This window comes from Lithobates pipiens, unplaced genomic scaffold (assembly GCF_037356315.1).
Source record: "Lithobates pipiens isolate NorthernLeopardFrog02 unplaced genomic scaffold, aLitPip1_a1.2 Scaffold_10, whole genome shotgun sequence".
Classification (NCBI taxonomy): Eukaryota; Metazoa; Chordata; class Amphibia; order Anura; family Ranidae; genus Lithobates; species Lithobates pipiens.
The window spans coordinates 41,843,462-41,861,395 of record NW_027507686.1 but is presented as its reverse complement, the minus strand read 5'-3'; the positions used below and the strand labels follow the sequence as shown (position 1 = coordinate 41,861,395).

The 17,934-nt window shown below is 39.7% G+C and overlaps 1 protein-coding gene across 2 annotated transcripts in view; it reads right to left on the bottom strand.

Moving 5' to 3' along the window:
* Positions 1–17,934, bottom strand: part of CDH8 (cadherin 8) — a 663,994-nt gene that overhangs the window by 444,421 nt on the left and 201,639 nt on the right. The window lies entirely within an intron of this gene.

The following is a 17,934-nucleotide window of genomic DNA, read 5'->3' as shown; positions in this document are numbered from 1 at the left end:
TCTATTTTAATTATAGCTTGATTGATATAGAAATACCACCCTAATAATTAGGCGAGATATTTTCCTACGCTTATTACTTTCTGACAGCGATCACACTGTAAGCTGCAACAGTTAGCCTCTCCTTATCCTAAAATCACTCAATAGAGACAAGAATACTGTGCCCTTAGTCATCTGGCATATGTAAATACAATATCCAAGGCTAGAAAACATTTCATGCATATCTGTAATTATTAATTGCTCTTTTATATATGGCAATCATGATTTAGATTTGCTGTCCCTTAAAGCTAAACTCCAAGCAAACAACATAATTAATAAAAAAAAGTACATATAAAGGATCTCATTTGAGTAGAGCCCTTCTGCAGTGATGTCAGGGGAGAGTCAGCACTAGGGATGTAATGATACCCGTATCAGTGGCGATACTAAGCATTTGCACGAGTATCGGTACTCATGCACCGATAGCTGAAACTGATACTTTCCGGCTCGGTTCTTTCAGCTGTCAGTGGGATTCCGCCACTGACAGCTGAAATTTAAAAAAAGATGTAAATTAATGGTTGTTAAGGAGTGGGGCCGCCACGCCCTGACTCATTCAGCTATCAGTGGGGTTCTCTTGTTGAAAGTTGAAGTGTTAAAGAAGTCCAGCAATTGGAGCTGTCAAAAAAAAAGCAGCCTAATGTTTATCAACAACATTGCTCAGCGGCTGAAACACTAAGATAAAATGTATCTTTCTGTTTATTCATCTACAGATCAAAGGGATGAACTTCGATATGCAGATGAAGTCAGTTTAAAGCAGGGGTCTCAAACTGGCGGCCCTCCAGCTGCTGCAAAACTACAAATCCCATCATGTCTCTGCCTATGGGAGTCATGCTTATAACTGTCAGCCTTGCAATGCATTATGGGACTTGCAGTTTCACAACAGCTGGAGAGCCGCCAGTTTGAGACCCCTAGTTTAGTCCCTTCCCTACCACTCATTGTCATATGACATCCACAGGAACACTCTGTCTCTCTGGGCGGTATAGGGAGTGCGCACGCACCATGTGACTCGGGAACCAATGCGCATGCCCGGCGGCTGCGGTGTCCGCCAGACACCCACGGTTGCTGGTGAAAGACAGATCCACATCCTGTCGGGGGGAGGAGACCGATTGTGTGGTCCTAGTATATAGGAACACTGATCGGTCTCCCTGTCATCAGTCCACTCCCCCCACAGTTAGAATAACTCCCTAGGTAACACATTTAACCCCATTGATCGCCCCCAAGTGTTAACTCCTTCCCTTCCATTGACATTTATACAGTAATCAGTGCATATTTATAGCACTGATCGCTGTATAAGTGTCACTAGTCCCAAAATAGTGTCAAAAGTGTCTGATGCGTCCGGCGCAATGTCACAGTCACTATAAAAATCACAGATCGCCGCCATTACTAGTAAAAAAATTATAATAATAAAAATGCCATAATTCTATCCCCTATTTTGTAGATGCTATACATTTTGCGCAAACCAATCGGTATACACTTTATATGCTTATAAATTACATATGCTTTTTCTTTTAACCAAAAATATGTAGAAGAATACATATCAGCCTAAACTGAGGAAAATATATATATTTTTTTTTCAAAATTGTCGCTCTTTTTTTGTTTATAGCATGAAAAATAAAAACTGCAGAGGTGATCAAATACCACCATATGAAACCTCTATTTGTGGGATTGTTTTTATTTTATTTATTTAATTTGGGTAGAGTGTTGCATAACTGTGCAATTGTCATTCAAAATGTTACAGCGCTAAAAGCTGAAAATTGGCCTGGGCTTATTTTACTGATGATTTTTTTTGTTCACTTCTGTTTTATAAACTATTAATAATTAAACCTTTTTACGTTTGCTTTGTTCATTGATATGCATTTATAATTTATTACGTTTAGTAAATGTATTAATATAGTAAATGTATTAATACATTTATTTCATTTATAAATAACTTTTCAGTACTTTGTACCATTCCTGTTAGCTAAAGTGTAAACAATACAGTTGCAGTAGGTATCGGTAATTGGTTATTGGTGAGTACTAAAAAGAAAAAAAGTATCAGTACTCGTAAAGAAATGGTATTGGTGCATCCTTAGTCAACACCCATATATAGGACAGGTAGGGAGGCAATACACATTCTTGGGGCATCAACGTCAAACACCCAACGCCTATGTTGATGTAATCAGCACATGTAGGCACTGGACATGGCAGGAGGTTGAGTGGCATGGACCTTGAGAGATGGAGATGGTGGCTAGGGAAGATTGCAAAAGGCCTGAGTTCCCTGTGTGAGGCTGTTTCCCTGGAGGGGACCTGAGAGAAATCTACGTAGCAAGGAGGTGACTTAAGCTAGCACATTCCTGTGAGTACTAATAACCCCAGGTGGAGGAGAGACTGTAAATGAGATGGCTACTGAGGTGCTGCACATGCTTTCACTTGTGACTACTTCAGACCGTCCACTAAACACGATTGACTGTGTAATGTCAAGTGACTCCGGAGTATATGCCCTCATGATGTGACTGTAATGCCGTTTCCTAAAAAAACACCAGTAAAGTGCAGAAAAATAAATTCTTGTGTGGACATTCCTTCCTTGGAGATACAAAGGGCTATGGCTGGAATGTCACTTGGAGGCCTATGACCAGCAGCAAGGCACTAGATGGCAGAGGGATTGGCCTCAGCAAAAGGTACCGTATTCTAGCAGGGCTGGAGCGAAGGTAGGAACTTGTGCTCTTGGTGCCAAAACCAGCCAAACCTAAATCCCCTCTTACACTTATCTTGATCTCACTGTCACTCTGCTCTTTCCTCCTATTAACATGTTTCTTGCACTGCAGAACATTTTGCTCATTATGTCGCTGGTCCTTTTTCAAGTCTGAGCTCTGGAGTATGGGGACTGCAAGAGACTGATGCCATGCTACATTTAGAAGCTTACCAGTCCTGGAAGCCTTGTGCTTTCTTCCAGAAAAAACGGTTCTTCTCACTGCTGCTGGTCCCTGCCACTGCCATTTTGGATTTGGGGGCTGGTTTTGACTTCCTCAGGAGTCACAGCTGGCTCCACACTGTGCATGCATGAGATCACTTGGCACAGGTAGGCTGGCCCTGCAGCCTCCTGACCAAATATGACATGCCTAGCCACTTCCCATCCAGGAAAAATTCTGACATTTCTCTCCTACATGTAAAAGTCATCATTTTTATGCTTGAAAATTACAAAGAACCCCTAAACATTATATATATTTTTTTAGCAAAGACCCTAGAGAATACAATGGCAGTCGTCAATTGTTCGAACACTTTTTTTTTGGAATGCTTTCATGCTTAAAAAAAAAAAAAAAAGTTAAAGTTAGCCGAATTTTTTTTGCATTATGTGAAAGATGAAGTTACGCCAAGTAAATAGATACCTAACATGTCACACTTCAAAATTGCGCACAGTGGAAGGGTGCCAAACTTTGGCACTTAAAAATCCCTATAGGCGACATTTTAAATTTTTTTACTGGTTACATGTTTGGGGTTAAAGAGGAGGTCTAGAGCCAGAATTATTTCTCTTACTCTAACTTTCGAGGCAATACCTCACATGTGTGGTTTGAATACCATTTTCATATGTGGGCGGGACTTATGTATGCCTTCGCTTCTGCGTGCAAGCACACGGAGACAGGGTGCTTTATTTATTTTTTTATTGTTAATTTTACTTTTCTTTTTTTTTAGTTTGACACTTTAAAAAAAAAAAATGATAATTTTTATTCCTATTACAAGAAATGTAAACATCCCCTGTAATAGGAATATGGCATGACAGGTCCTCTTTACAGTGAAATATGGGGGTCATTAAGACCCCACATCTCACCACTAGGCTGGGAAGCCTGAAATAAAAAAATAAAAAATAAACGATCTCGGCTTCCCAGCCGAGGCAGCGCCATTTGTTTGAATGCAGAGGCCGGGCGTGACGCCATAACATCGTGCCCAGCCTACGAACGATGATAGAGACTCCAGCAACCATAGGGTACACTGTAAATCTCTCTGGTCACCATCCAGTGCTGGCGGATCCTGTCCTATCCTATCCATATCGGCTGTACCACCACTTGATCTTTCTTATGGGCGGCGAGAGGGGACGTCCCCCCTCCCGCCACCCTCTGGTGCTTCTACCGACTCACCGATGGAAGCAGAGAGTCGGTAGAAACACTGGAGGGCGGCGGGAGGGGGGACGCCCCCTCTTGCCGCCCATAAGAAAGATCATGAGGTGGTACATCCGATATGGTGTAGGGCAGTGATGGTGAACCTTGGCACCCCAGATGTTTTGGAGCTACATTTCCCATGATGCTCAACTACACTGCAGAGTGCATGAGCATCATGGGAAATGTCGTTTCAGAACATCTGGTATGCCAAGGTTTTCCATCACTGGTGTAGGGAATCGCCGGCTGAAAAAGACAATATCTGAACAATACCTGTAGCTGCAGGCATCATTCAGATATACCCGCACAAAGTCAAGGACATCATATGACGTACCTTGGGCGGGAAGAGGCTAGGTGAGAAATGTGGAAGTGTGAGTTGGCTACCCATCAAAAACAGTCCGGTAAAAAATGTAAAAAATAAATAAATAAAAAGTTTTGGGGGTCAGGGTCCATTTTTAAGGCTATACGATTAAATACAGAGCTGCAATTGTGTCCTTTATATCTGTCACTTTAAAATAATTCTTGTAACGTGTCCTTATCAGAAAAAAAAAGCGATCATGCTGAAAAATTTTGAAGAAAAAAAAAAAAAAAACCCAATGGACTGTAAATAGTCTTTAACGCTGACAATCAATTGAAAGTGGTTTACAGCAGGCCTGTATGTGTGTGTCTGTCGATTCAGATAGCATCAAACTCAATAAATATGCTGGTTGTTGAGTCTCTTGTTACGACCAGAGCAGGAATAAGAGTGTAATTGGACAGATTTCATAATCCTGTATGTGACATCTGTTCTGTGGGATGTCCTGTTTCCATGCCAATTCCTCTGCAAACGAGACTATTCCCCAAGTGTTAATATTGAAAATGGAAACAAAGAGATACTTAGAAATGATCTGGAAGGCACGGGAAAGATTAAATGCTGTGGATAGTAATGCATATGTTGAACAATAAGCAAAAAGCTAAAATGAATTAAAAGTATAAAAGGAATGATTGGGCTCAGTTAAAAATGGATGCCAGCAAAAATGTATTTAAAGTATAAAGAAATATATACTATTCACAAGCTCACAGTTAAAGGTATATACCAGACAATAGTGACTATTTTGCATTTAGGCCTGATACATACAGGTGTTTTTTTCTTTTTTTATTGCATCTTGTACATGCTAAACCGTTCACAATAGCAAATGAGTGCAGATAGGCTGATGTGTTTAGAAGCCAATAAATGCCTCCTCTGGATGCAGCAGCATTTTATTTTATTTTTTAGTACTACATTGTATTTTATTTTATTTTTTTTAAATATTGCACAAACAAGCTAAAAGAAAGATTCTGATATATCAAAAAACAAATAGATAAATTATATATTGTCCAGAAACAAAGGAAATAGTGAGTATAGGCAATTGATGGAATACTTGACTTCACTTACTATGCCATTTTCTGTTAACTGCTTGCCGACTGGCACACACAGACGTACGTCGGCAGAATGGCACAGGCAGGCAAATGGGCATACCTGTATGTCCCTTTAAATTTGCCGCCTATCGGGCGTGCGCGTGCCTACTCGATATTCGCCGGCGGCTCGTGATTGCGGTGTGGAGAGGTAGAACGGGAAGATGCCTATGCGAACAAGGCATTTCTCCGTTCTGCCTAGTGACATGACAGAGATCTACTACTCCCTGTCATCGGGATAAGCGAACGCTGTCATGTGAGTAGTAGCCCATCCCCGCTACAGTTAGAACACCTCCCTAGGATACACTTAACCCCTTGATCGCCCCCCCCCTAGTGTTTAACCTCCACAACAGTGTCATTTACACAGTAATCAGAGCATTTTTATAGCACTGATTGCTTTATAAATGACAATGGTCCCAAAATGGTGTCAAAAGTGTCCGATGTGTCCGCCATAATGTCACAATCATGATAAAAATTGCTAATAGCCACCATTACTAATAAAAAAAAAAATAATAATAAAAATGCTATAAATCTATCCTCTATTTTGTAGACGCTATAACTTTTGTGCAAACCAATCAATATGCACTTATTGTGATTTTTTTTCACCAAAAACATGTGAACAGCAGCGGCATCTGCCACTGAATTGCTTAGGTAGCCAAAGAGCTGTTCACGCACAATGGGGTTGATTTACTAAAGGTAAAAAGACGGTTAGCTTTACAAGGGAAGTTGTACTTTGCAAGGGAATTTACCCCAGGGCTTAGTGAATGAGGAGAAATTTTACTTTACAAAGTATACCCAATCATATGTGAGGAAAAGAAAAAAAAAAGCTTGATTGGATGATGAAAAAAAGCGAGAAGAGCTCACTCGGGGGGTTACCTTGTGGGCACGCTCCCGAGTCATCCATTCCGCTACCAGAGAAGCTGAATGTATGACTCGGCCCCGCCCCCAACACCCGGGACATTGCATTTGATTGACAGCAGCAGGAGCCAATGGCTGCGCTGCTATTAATCCATCCAATCAGGACCCAAGACACCGGCTTTTGCTGGTGTGCTCGTCCCCGGGATGAGATAAAGTGGGTAAAATGGGGGCTCGGGGGGGGCTGCAGCATTAAAGGAGGTTTTTCACCTCAATGCCTGTGTTGAGGTGAAAAACCTTGAAGGTTTACAACCCCTTTCACCTTATTCACTAAGCTCTGGGGTAATTTCCCTTGACAATTGCAACTTCCATTGCATAATGAACAGCCAATTTGCCTTTAGAAAATTGACCACAACGTGCAAGGGGACCTCTTTCTGGTGCCAAGAATGGGAGTCTGTGCGAAGTCCTTTTGCCGATGGACACTTGTGTGAGTGTGCCCTTGGACTAAAAGACAGCTTTTGTCCACAGGCAATTACAATCTTAAAGCACAACCCTAGCTAAATCGTGTTGGGTAGGGTTTGAAACTCCAGTAGACTTCTATGTTGATCTGCTTCCTCATTGGAAATATTTTTGTAATGCCTTCTTGCCCAGTAACTGAAAGTCACAGGAACAGAAAGTGTCTGAAAGTCGAAAGTAAGACAACCCAATGGAAATATTAATATTTTTTACATTTTGGATTAAGGTTTTCAGTGCTGTATAGATCATTATGTCTCAATCACACCAATTCCCCTAATTTCTTCTCCTGGTTAAAGCAATAAAAAATCTACCCAATGGGGAAGCAAACAGCAACAAAAACCCAACAGAGGTTTTACCTTTCCCTACTTGCTTGGAATTGGGTTATTGAGTCCAAGCTACTTGGATGGCTTGTAGTAGCTCAGTTTCCCTACTAAAGTCATCTATGATTAATTATGAAGAGCAGCATTCAGTTCCTAAATGATTGAACAAATATTATCCCAAGCTTTAAGTCACACATTAATATACAACAGTTTGATTACAATACTCCACTATTGTGTGACTATGCAATTACTCATTGGAGTTGATTTACTAAAACTGAAGAGTGCAAAATCTGGTGAAGCTGTGCATAGTAGCCAATCAGCTTCTAACTTCAGCTTGTTCAATTGAGCTTTGACACAAAAAAAAATGGAAGCTGATTGGGTTTTATACAGAGCTGTACCGGATTTTGCACTCTCCAGTTTTAGTAAATCAACCCCACTGTGACACTCTGTAGGAAGCCATCATTTCCATATCTCTGTGTACTGGGCCTCTAAGTTTGAACAGCTAATTCTAAAAACCAAACAACCAGCTTAGTGATTAAAAAACTCTTTCCAGACAAGCACAACTTTGTCAAAAATCAACTTGCTGATTGAAAAGGGAAGGAACAAAAGCACACTGATTAGTTCATTACTCTGCTCATCCTCCTATGCTCATTCTCAGGTCTGCAGAAGACCCTTATCAATGCTGATCCTCGTTCTCCAGGTCTCAGTCATGCTATGCTGGAGATTTACCGGAGGCTCTTTCCAGGGTCAATTCAGGTGCTTATACAAGTCACATTAAAAATGCATTTATAATGAATACATCTGGATGGAGTTAAGCTTTCAGATAAAATGATTGGGTACCAGCACTGTTTTCCTGAACTGATCGGCACATGTGCTGTGAAGAAAGGGACCTCCGCACTGTTTCTTCCTTCCCCCAGCGTGGGCCGTTACTAACGGCTCCCGCACGCATGTGAGCTCCCGCGTGCATAGAGCAGGAGTCCGCGGCCCCCGAGAGGAAGAGGGGCAAAGATGCACAGGGGACAGCGATAGATTTGTTTGCAGGTAAGAGCCACATAACGGGCTAGGATGAGATACATGTTATGTTTTTAATTTGCAGGCTTTGCAGGGAGCAAAAGAGGAAGTAAACCCCATCAGGGTTTATTTTCTCTTTAACAAAACACTAAAGCTTTTTGAATTATGATGGCCAAGTACAAAGTGGGGTTCATTCCTCTTGCTCCATTTGGGTTTAGTAGCATCCTTAACAACAGTGAGAAGTGCTAGCTTTACCAAAACATCGAGTGACACATTGATCTTTCAGTCAGTACATAGCAAATACATCTGCTCATGCTTAGCATGCTAAGTTAAATGGTATTGAGTATTGTCTCAGAGAGCCATTATTGAATGCTGATCACTGACACTTGTGTTCCAACTGGGATTAAAAAGGTTTTATCTAAAGAAACGTTCCAGTTTACAGAGACTCTAGTCTTAGATACCAAACAAATTACATTGGTAATATCCCAAAACATGTAAATTACCATATTTTTTTGGGGAGGGTTGTTAAAATGAAAAAATGCTTTGCTCAGGGCAAATTAACGCGTTTGCTTCAACACCTGGACCATTTACTCACTTTTCCCCCACTTCCCCATTGCTTCATTCTGCTGTTGGGAGTAAAGAAAATACAATTTTCTTCCAGGCATAGAGAAGGATGTGAGGCAAAAAGGAAGTTCTGGACAGCCACACTCCAGCTATGACTAAGCACTGTTAAGTGTGAAACGTGTCAGTGGTTTGTCCCATTTTTTTGCTGTGGCTTGTATCTGTTGAATTTTTTACAAATAAAGTCTATATTCCGGATTGCGGCTGTCCAGAACTTCCTTTTTGCCTCATGTTGCTATATGCTTATCCCGCACCTGGTGTTCCAGTTCCGAGGAGAGTTCTATATCCACATTTCCACCTGGAGCGGTGATCCCCTTCCCTTCCTATAGAGAAGTATGTGCTGACTCCATGTTTACAACAGTGCTGCCTCGTAATTGGCCAAGTGCTATGAAATGAAAACAGAAAGACCGGTATAAGCGCCAACCCAAGGCCTGGCTAGAGCTTATACAGGTCTTTGAAGCAAAGGAAAGAAGAGCATGTATAACTTCGAAAGGGGACATTAAAGCAACATTATCATGTACTAAAATGTTTTGAGAAAAAATACGTCACTAAGAAGTTGAATAATGATCTATGCTGTCACCTGCAACACTCAACACTTCTCTATTTTAGAGAAATAGTCTCTAGAACAGGGATATGCAATTAGCGGACCTCCAGCTGTTGCAAAACTACAAGTCCCATCATGCCTCTGCCTCTGGGTGTCATGTTTGTGGTTGTCAGAGTCTTGCTATGCCTCATGGGAATTGTAGTTCTGCAACAGCTGGAGGTCCGCTAATTGCATATCCCTGCTCTAGAAGTTCACTGGGAGTATCAATCTCCATGGTTCTCCATAATTGTCAGCAGCTCCTCCCTATTACCTCATCCATTGTAAGAGAAAATGAAAACAAAAAGGTTAGATGGAAGAACCAGTGAGCTTCAGAAGACCAAAAATGCTGATTTTTATAGTGTACTTCAGGGACACAGTTCTCTGTAATGAAGCAGCGATGGGCAGCACAGACAGCAGAATGTGTAAGTACTCACACTAGTCGATGGTTGGCTAGTCCTTTTTGCAACCACCGCAACCACCAATAACTAAATGCATTTTACTGGAGTCGTGCAAGTGAGAGATGATTGATAAGCAACTGTAGAGAAGCCAAAACAACATTCTCCCAACATAATGACTTCATACTTTCAGAATGTGTGCGAGCAGGGGCGTAGTCTGTGCAGTTTTTATCTCTTAAAACATTTACTTTAATAATTTATCATACTGAAACCAATGGACCATGTTTTCTTTTGTATTTGTAAGCTTCATATTAAATTTAATGAGGAGTACCAATTTGAACGGGTGACCCTTTTCTGTATATCAGATGAAAAAAACAAACAATAAAGTAAAAAATGAATAAAAAAGAGAAAAACGAAAAAGAACTTTAAATTTGGACAGTTCATGCCTTAATTATTTGTTGGCAATGACAGTTATTAATGAAGTAGACTAATAAAATACACCACTGTGAGCTGGAAAATGTTACTGTTTTAGACATGCTTTATAAGGCAGCACAAATAGCAAAGATGTCCTTAAGACAGTGACACATAGCAACTAGACTTCACTTATTTAACCCATTTAGTTCCCAGTCCTTTTTCTCCCTAAACTACCTTGACATTACACTCACATACATAAGCATCTGGTGCTTACGCAGTGAATGCAAATGTCAATCAGATTACCTAATGTCATTGTTAGAACCTGGGGATAAATCTAGGAAGGGAATATTTTTATTTAGTTTTAGGATATGTACACTATGTATATAATATATATATATATATATATATATATATATATATATATATATATATATATATATATATATATATATATATATATATATTTCACTTTTACACTTTCTTAAATTTTTTTACACTGGATTTGCTCAGTGAAGTGCAGGCCCAGATATCCATATGCAACTGTGCAGCAACAGATCATTTCTAATGTAGATCTATTTCTGACTGCAATCAGTCAGCAATAGATATCTATAGCATTAACCTCCCTGGCGGTAATCCCGAGTCTGGCTCAGGTTGGGATTTCAGTACCATAAGCGGTTACCCCGAGCCAGACTCGGGATCGCATCGCTGGATACAGGGAGAGGTTACTTACCTTGTCCCCTGGATCCAGCGATGTCCTCCACGCTGTGTGATCGAGCTGTCCTCCGCTCGATTCACACAGTGCCCGAATGCCGCCGAGCTCCGTTCCCTGTGACGTTACGACGCACGGGAGCAGAGATCGGCACCAAATTCAAAAAAGTAAAAACACACAAAACACACACAGTACTGTAATCTTACAGATTACAGTACTGTATAAAAAAACATTACACACCCCCTTTGTCCCTAGTGGTCTGTGCAGTTCCCTGCATGCACTTTTATATTATAAATACTGTTTTTTCTGCCTGGAATTTGGAGATTGCCCATAGCAACCAAAAAGTGTCCCTTTATGTCAAAAGTGATTTTAGACCAACTAGAAAACAGCGATAATAAATTAGAATCACTTGCAGAATTGAGCGATAGCGATTTGTGGGGAAATTCGTCATCAAACACTAAATCTAATGACAGCGACAATTCTGCAAATGAGTAAATTTCAGTGTTTTTGGATTTGATTACATCATTAAATAATTTTTATTATTATTTATTATATTATAAATTGTATCATACACGGCATGTCTGCTAGACTCTGGTTTGAACAGATTTAAGTGAGTTATTCCTAAGAATTGCAGGCCTACAATATAAAACGCCAAATTTCCATGCAAAATAATTGTACCGCTTTCAGCACCTAAAATTAGAACTAATCATACCGCCAGGGAGGTTAATCTATTGCTGCAGGAAGTGAAAGGACAGAACTGATACAGCTCTATCCCGCCTACCATATTTAAAGGAATTAATGCAATGTCATTTGTGACAGCTGGCCGCTCTGGTGTTAAAGGCTAAGTTCACCTTTAGAATTAGAACATGCTAAATGTTCCACCCGTATTTAGGCTGGAACATGTAACATGTCCCATCTACTGCCCTCTCTCCCCCTTACTGTGACAGTGAGTAGGGGGTTATTCTCCCCACACCCATTCGCAATTTTTAAAAACAGTGCCCACACAGACAAGTCATTCATTCACATATTCCTGTGAATGAATAAACTACAATTACTGTATGCCAAAGCAGCAGGTGGGCTCTCAGTTTCAATAAGCTGTTGGGGTGCTCTCGTAGTCCACTCACCCATTATTAGTGTCCTTCGGATACTAATCTTGGACAGCATAAGACACTGATTGGAAAGGCAAAAAGTGCACTTCTACTAAGAAAAGGAGTTTTAAAAACCTCAACATACTGCTGTGCATGGCTATAAGAGAGACAAAGTAAGAATTCTACTGAGCTTTACACAAAAAAAATAATGGTTATATATTTGCTATTAGTTACTACCCTCTGATCACATCTGCCAAGCTCACATTTATCTTTTATCACATAATTGTAACAGCTCTAAATATTTTTTACACATCTTCATGAAAAGATTACAGGCATCACAATTTTTGGTGATATTTTTTCCAATGGTGCTACTTGGGTGACAGTGAATAAATTTGCCCAAACTGGTATGTGCAGGGATCTAATAAGTACTATGGACCCCCCTGTTCATAGCTGGGGAAACCAAACCACAAAATGGACCCACTCTGTTAACCAGTAAAGGGGTCAGTTCCATGTTAAAAAAATGGACACTGGTCTACTTCTGGGATGGACCAATAGAGGTTCACCTAAACTATAATGATCGCATTGTGTAAAGTCGGGATCTGCTGCATCATTTGGATACAAGTGGCACTACCTTAACTATACTCAACTCTTGGAAGATCTGCACCCAACTCTTTAAGACCCCTTTACCAGCTCAATTCAACACCAGCAGGTTGGCAAAATGTCCATCTTTATTAATAGGGCATATAGTTAACCAGCAATAATCCATTATTAGTCACACTTTGCCTGTTTTATATATATATATATATATATATATATATATATATATATATATATATATATATATATATATATATATATATATATATTTATTTATTTATTTTTTTCATTTTTTGTTCTGCTTCACTAGGCCTTTAAATTGTAGCTCTAATGTTGACTCCAATAAAATCTTGAATTATCCCTGGGTAGTATTATTTTTCCCTATATTACTAACAAGAGTCTTCTGTGCTAACCCTAAATAAAACACAGTTTCAATGTAAATTTTCACTTCCAAAGTTAATATCCCTTTCATAATGTAACACCGCAGGATGGTCGCAAATCCCACTCCCACACTGGGTGTGTGGGAGTGGGATTTACATGTCTATACCTAATTATTTCAAATATGCTGATATTTTACAAATGCAAACAAATCTGCAGGCTTTTCTTTCAATACATGTGCATATACAAGCTAATCATAGTTGAACATGTATATATTAAGCAGTTGACATAGTTCTGTGGTCATTTATCATATTAAACATTAGATTTCATGTACCTGTGACAAGGTAAAATAATAATGAAAAATAAGGCTCTGTCTATTAATATAATGAAATGTTGTTTTTTAACTCCAAGGCAGGAAGAAATATGTAAATGTACAAACTTACAGCTTTCTAAAATAATAATAATAATAAAAATAATAAAATATTAATAATAACAATAATGATATTAATAATTCTATCTTACAATGTTAAATCTCACAACTAGGTATCACGGCCCTCTCACGGTACAGCTTGTGTGATGTTCTGCTGACAATGGGCAAAAATCTGTGACTGTATGGCCAATGCCTGGAATTAAATGCTTCCATTTTTTAGGCTATTTTGAATAAACAAGCAAAATTGCTGCTGTCTCTGAGCCTATGAGGAGGGAGAGAGCCGAGAGAGCACTGCTCTTGTACACATTGCTGGATTGAGATTGGGCTCAAGCAAGTTTCAGGGTGCTGGGGGGAGGGGTGGGGGGAGGTGCACTAGAAGAAAAACCTTCAGCCTTTAGAACTTCTTTCATCTCATTCATCTCAACCAGACCGTTCATTTCAGAAAAAAATCTTTCCATAAGATTATACTGTAGGTGCATTTAAAATATTATATATTATATGCTTGTTGTTTATCTGCAAAAGCCTCCCTTGTATAGACATCAAAAAGTCCTAAAACTGGGTGCTGCCATCTTGAATATGTGTCACCTCCCCACAGCTTCATAGAATTTATGTGGGGAGACATGGAGTGTGGTGGAAAAGCTGGGCAAGCATTAATAGTAATTAGACACTCCCAGAAGGGAAAAGGACTATGACATGGAAGGGGGAAAGGGGCACTGCCAGAGAATTTGCTCTTCCTGGGGTAGTCATTTATGGAAAGGAAAGACACTACAAGAAATCGTTTAAAATATTTTTCTGTATATTTAAGTGTGTTTAACCCCTTGCCAACCAGCACACGGCGATATACGTTGACACAATGGCACGGCTGGGCAAATGGGCATACAGGTACGTCCACTTTAATATGCAGCATTGTAGGCACGCGCGCGCCCACCGCATACTCTTTGACTGTGACTGTGACAGCGAGTCCTGAGGACTCGATGTCCGCTGGATGCCCGGCGATCGTGCCACAGACCAGAAGAACGGGGAGAAGCCTATGTATTGTGACATGACAGGGATCTACTGCTCCCTGTCATCAGGATCAGTGATCGCTGACATGTCAGTGGTAGCCCAGCCCCCTTCACAGTTAGAATCACTCCCTAGGACACACTTAACCCCTTGATCGCCCCCTACTGTTTAACCTCTTCCACGACAGTGTCGTTTACACAGTAATCAGAGCATTTTTATAGCACTGATCATTGTATAAATAACAATGGTCCCAAAATAATGTCAAAAGTGTCCGATGTGTCTTCCATAATGTCGTAGTCCTGATTAAAATCACAGATCCCCACCATTACTAATTAAAAAAAAAAAAATGCCATAAAACTATTACCTATTTTGTGGACGCTATAACTTTTGCACAAACCAATGAATATATGCTTATTACCAAAAATACGTAGAAGAATGCATATCGGCCTAAAATGAGGAAAAAAAATGTAATTTTTTGGGGGAGGATATTATTAATAGCAAAAAGTAAAAAATATTGCTTTTTTTTTCAAAATTGTTGCTATTTTTTTGTTTCTAGAGCAAAAAACGAAAACTGCAGAAGTGATAAAATACCACCAAAAGAAAGCTCTATTTTTGGGGAAATAATGACGTCAATTTTGTTTGGGTGCAACATCGCACGACCGTGCAATTGTCAGTTAAAATGACGCAGTGCCGAATCGCAAAAAGTGCTCTGGTGAGGAAGGTGGTAAATCCTTCTGGGGCTGAAGCAGTTAAAGAGACCCTTGGAAGTGTAGGTAGAAAGAAGCACCCGGTATCCAGAAAATACAAACATGGAAAAAGAGGAAAATACTGCGCTCCTAACATAAAAATATTAAAAAATTCTAAACTATAAAGCAGCAACTAATATATGAGATACACACAGATAATATCCAGAAAATACAAGTTGGAAGGTAATTTTGTAATCATTTATTGAGAGCAGCAACAAGTAATCAAACCAATGCTTTTCTGGGGAAACATCACTCCCTCTTCATCAGGGCTGAACACGGAAAAAAATTTGGATGGACTTTCACAGATCTATATCAGAACCAATAATGAACTTTCCACATGGAGTAACAACAGTTGTTGAGTAATGGGCAAGCTAATGCTGTTTCTTTAAATAAAATAATATTTGAATAATAGCTTAAAGTATGTCACAGCTGACAATAGACATAGATTCTGTTTTCTAGAAAGACATTTTGCAAGCACATAACCTTATATTATGTAAATTCGCAGACGTTTCCCCCTGACTCCTGTTCTCCCTTAAATAACTCATTCTATTCAATGAAATGCTATCACTTCCACCCCTTTCTTTCAGAATAAAATCTCTCTTTTACTTATCGATAAAGCTAACTCAGACCCCAAATTCCACGTACACAAAAGAATGTGTGACTTCCAACTGCGAATGCCATATTTCACATTAAGCTATTTACTGCTGCATTGAACAAACACAAACACAATCCTCTATATTATGTGTTTAACAATGAAGGGAAACCGGTGCAGAATGTATTTCGACCGATTGCAGCAATTGCAGGTTATAGCATACAATGAAGCACCGAGCATGATTTTTAACCATGAAGTGTTTTTAACCATGATGTTTTGAATAAAAGACAAGCCAGCAATATAAAAACAGGCACGTTTTTTTTTGTCACATCGTTTAAATGGCGAGGAATATATGAGAAATATGGTGGAGCCGCTGACATGCCAAATTCTGCTCCCAAGGCTACTGATTTGATGGCGCATGACAGGCCAATACAGAGTGTGGCGGCTTTTGTTGATGAGAAAATAAGGAAGAATTAAGTGCATGGAGTGCCCACAGAAACCTCATTCCCACTTGTGAATATATTTGGCCTTTTGAAGGACTTTGATCAGTGTGTAGAAAAATATAAAATGGAAAAGTAGAGAGACTGCTGCTTTGGAGTCTTTGATCCGTCACTACCTTGCTGTACTCACTTAATTTCCAAGGAGAAACAAATGTTTAATCCACTAACGTGTGTTTTATCCTTTTTTAGAAGGTGCATTATTCCATTCCATTTATTTATTTATTAATGTAAAACATTGGGCTTTGCTTTGTCAATAGTTAAAGCTCAACGCCATATAAAAAAAATCTGTCGTAAAAGGCTCAAATGAATGTAGCTCCCTACTGATTATTTAATTTTTAATGCTTTTTTTTAACCTCCCTGGCGGTACGATTATTTCGGATTTTAGGTGCTAAAAGCGGTACAATTATTTTGCATGAAAATTTGGCGTTTTATATTGTAGTCCTGTAATTCTTAGGAATAACTCTCTTAAATCTGTCCAAACCAGAGTCTAGCAGACATCCCGGATATAATAAAGTTTGAAAAATGAAATCATACATTATAATATAATAAATAACTATAAATAATTGTACCAAATAATAATATAACAATAATAAAAATTATTCAATAATGTAATCAAATCAAAAACACTGAAATTTGCTCAGTTGCAGAATTGTCACTGTCATTACTTTTCAGTATTTGATGACGGATCTCCCCACAAATCGCTATCGCTCAATTCTGCGAGTGATTCCAATTTATTATCGCTGTTTTCTAGCTGGTCTAAAACCATTTTTGATGTAAAATGACAGTTTTGGTTGCTATGGGCAATCTCCAGTTTCCAGGCATAAAGAACAGTTTTTATTATATAAAACTGTATGCAGAGCACTGGACAGACCACTAGGGACAAAGGGGATGTGAAATATTTACATACAGCAATGTAATCCGTAAGATTACATTATACTGTATGTATACTGTCTGTTTCACTTTTTGAATTTGGCGCCGATTTCCGTCCCTGTGCGTCGCAATGCTCGCAGGGCACGGAGATCGGCTCTGTGATAGATCGAGCGAGACACGGCTCGCTCGTACAGCGGGGAGACAACGCTGGATCCGAGGGAGAAGGTAAGTAAACATCCTCCTGGATCCAGCGATGCAGTCCCGACTCTGGCTCGGGGTTACCGCTCTTGGTATAAAAATTCCACCCCGAGCCAGACTTGGGAATACCGTCAGGGGGGGTTAATGGTATCATTGGTAATGGTTAAAGGGTATCTTTAAAGTGGTTGTAAACCTTTTACAGCCACTTTAACCTACAGGTACTAAGATTAAGGCTTACCTGTAGGTGCTTGAAATATCTCCCAGACCTGCATTGTCTAGGAGATATTTGCAAATCACCGTACAGCGATTTCTTCTGCACATGCGCTGGAGTTAGAAAGGGCGCGCTGTGCCGTTTCTAGCTGGGGTCATGGCGTTAAAGGCGGCTTCAGCCAGTCACAGAGCCGGAGTTCGCAGCCCCGGTAGAAAGAGGGGTGAAGAATAGACGCTCACTACTAGCGAGGAAGACGGGGACATTGCAGGCTTCTCCTGAAGGTAAGTGTCACATAATGGAC